A 3,293-nucleotide genomic window follows, 5' to 3' on the forward strand; every position below is an offset into this window, starting at 1 on the left:
GAATTTCCCAGGAAGTTCACAGGCTGGAAAAGTCTCTGTGAAGAGTGTAATTTGAAACCTTCCGTGTGCACATGTACAGGAAGTTTGTCAGACGTGCTGGAAGAACTGAACTGAAAGGATGTGTTTTTCTGTAGTGCTGTAATGTCAGAAATAAACATCATGTAAATAGATTTCTGACTACTTTTCTTTCCCCTGCGGAAGCAGGAGGAGGGGGTGTGCATTTCCCCACGCTTGGGAAAATGTCGCCTATCAAAATCTCCCTGGTCTGTCTGGATGTCAGCCAGAGGAGGTTACTGGTATGCAAGCTCCAAGGACAGTGAGAGAGGCCAGCCTCTGTGGAGGAGGCTTGCAAACCGACAAGTGGTAGCAGAGCCTGATGGTTGCAACAACAAGCTGAAGCACGGCGGATGAGAGACTTTTTTTTGCTGATAAGCAACGATCCACGTACCTCTGCGATTGCTGATTTATGGCTGGACGCTGAACGCGAATTGAAAACTTCTTCGGTTCACTGAGAAAAAAAGCTCCTGCTTTGGATAAAACAGAGCAGAGGAGAGCAGCCACATACTTCGCATTCCAGAGCTGATAAGAGCTGCCGTTGCTTGGAGACGGAATCGTGAGTACTTTTTGAGCTAAATTTATGAGCTGGTTAGCTTTAAAAAGCAAAGAGAGAAAAGAAGCTTCAAAAGCGAAAGCAAGGCTGGGTTTTTCAGCGACGCTTGATGTAAACAAACTGTTGGAAAGGGACTTTCCAAGCAGAGCGCAGCTTGCTGATTGCTGTTGGATTGCAGCAGAGGGCTTATTGTTTACAGATTCTCAGAAGGGAAAATTCCAGGCAGCTGGGCTGACTGCCAGGTGCAAAGCAGCTAGTAAACAAGATATAGACTTTTGGATTTCCCAGCTTGTAGCTGAAGCTGCATCTTGGGATTAAAGATGGCTCTGTTCTCTCAGAAACTGAATAGCCAAAACTGGCTAGAATGGAGTTTTGCAATGGAATTCTTGCTGGTGGGAGAGCAATTATGGGACTTAGTCCAAACCCCACAGCCTGTTGCTGTACAAGCACAGGGGAAGAAGGCTGCAATTCAAAGTGAAGTGAAGCAGTTTGTGTTAAGAATTTTGGCAGAAAATGTGGATGCTTATCTTGAGCCAGTCCTAAAGGGTGCAGAAGAACCAAGGGTCTCTTGGGAGTCACTCCGCAAAGCTTGTGAAGCTGGGGTGGGAAGCAAGGACCGAGAATTGGTTGCACCAAAGGGGGAGAGCCAAGATGAAGCTAGCCAAATTCTTGAGAGCTCATCAAAAGCTGGGAGGAGCTTTGAGCCACAACAAGGAAGTGAAGGAACTGTTGCTTCTGATGCTGTTGATGATCCTAGCATTGTTGCAATGGCTGTTGCTGATGGGGGGAGTGAAGCTCGGAAATCAAGCACCCCCACTACTATTGCTACAGAGGAGAAAGCTGTAGCTCAGAACGCTGTTCGTCAGGAGACACCACGTCAGGAGACACCACGTCAGGAGAAAGGAGCTAGAGGGAGCTCTGTAAAGCCTGAGGCGTCAAACAAAGGTCGTACCCAGTCCCAGGCAAAACCAGATATGGCTTTGATGTCACTAAAAGCCACATCATCCGTGGAAAACACATTTGTTATCGACACAGGATGCACGCAACACATGGCATCACGCCGAGAACTGTTTTCTACATTTGAGAAGCAACGCTTCACTGTGAAACTGGCCAACGGTCAGGAAATGGAAGCATCCGGGATTGGAACTGTGTATCTGGAAAGCCTGAACTTGACTATAAACAATGTTTATTTTGTTCCTGATTTAAAGTACAATTTGCTGAGTGTTTCTCAAATAACTAAAAAGAAACTGGTGTTATCCTATGATGAGGAAAGCTGCAAAATCTACAAAGATGGAGAGTTGTATCTTTCTGCCAGAGAGAAAGACGGACTGTATCTGTTAACTTTTGATAAAAGTGATTATAAAATGTGTACAGCATGTGAATCTAAAATGCTTTCTCTTGCAGGTATCTCGAAAGAAGACTCGAGAGGAAAGGCAACAAAGATTAACAGTGCTTTTCAGTGAGTGTATGCTGATGTGATTGGTCCTCTAGCACCATCTAGAGGCAATGCAAAGTACTATCTTGTATTTGTTGATCATTTTTCTCATTATGTATGGATTTACATTTTGCAGAGTCCCAGAGAAACCTTAGAAAGGTTTAAGGAGTTTTGTGATAAGGTTAAGAGCATTCATGATGCTAAAATTGATTTTCTTTTCACAGATGAGAAGCCAATTTTTCTTTCACAGGATTTTCAGGATTTCCTTGAGAAGCAAGGGATAGAGTACAAGGTTGCTGTTTCTGAAGCTGCATGGAACAAAACTGTTTCTGTAAAAGTGAACAAAGAATTGCAGAATAGCATGAAGGCACAATTGCTGAGTTCACACTTGTCGCATGAGTTTTGGGCTGAATCTTTATCTTGTTTTTGTTACACTTGGGTGAGAAAGGTTTCGAAAGGTATGGAATGTTCTCCTTTTGAGAAGCTATTCCACAGAAAACCTTCTGTCTCACATTTTAGGGTTTTTGGATCTCAAATCAGGACGGAAACTCCAGATGGGATGAAGAATGCCAGAGGCATTTTTGTGGGTTATGAAAAGGGTCTCTACAGAGTAATTTTGTCTGAATCTGGTCAGGTGATTCTCACAAAATTTCTAGAAAGTGCTCCTGGACAGGAGAGAGTAATTTTTCACACATTTCCCACTGATGATTCAGATGATGAATTTGATTATTCTGATTATAGTGGTACTGAAAGTGACACAGAAAGCTCAGAGAGTTCTGTTGACACAGTCATTGAGAAAGGTTCACACACAAAAGCTAGACCTTCACAGGTTAAGGATGAACCACTGTTTACTATTGGAACTGGTTCTCCAAAAAGTCCTGAGACTGAACCAGTCAGCAAGGAGGATCAGCACCTCATACGCAGGTCTGAGAGAATCACAAAGGGCGTACCACCCAAGAGGTATTCTCAAGAGTTTGCTAGTTCAGCTGTTGCATGTATTACTATTGTTGACAACTCAAGCCAAGTTAAGAGTATGTCTAAGTCAGAGACAAAGACACAACAGGGATTTGCTAAGCATAACACAACGTTCCCTAACCAAGGTAATGCAGATGCACTCATTCCTTGGAAAACAGACAACCAGAGAGGTACATTGGTGAAACCAGTGGTGGGTAGTTCCAAGGGTGGAACTGAAACAACAGGGGATTGTTATATGTATAACAACTGTTTGTTTTCTTCTCTGGATCAAGC

The sequence above is a fragment of the Podarcis pityusensis genome, assembly GCF_964106645.2.
Source record: "Podarcis pityusensis genome assembly, chromosome: 10".
Lineage (NCBI taxonomy): Eukaryota > Metazoa > Chordata > Lepidosauria > Squamata > Lacertidae > Podarcis > Podarcis pityusensis.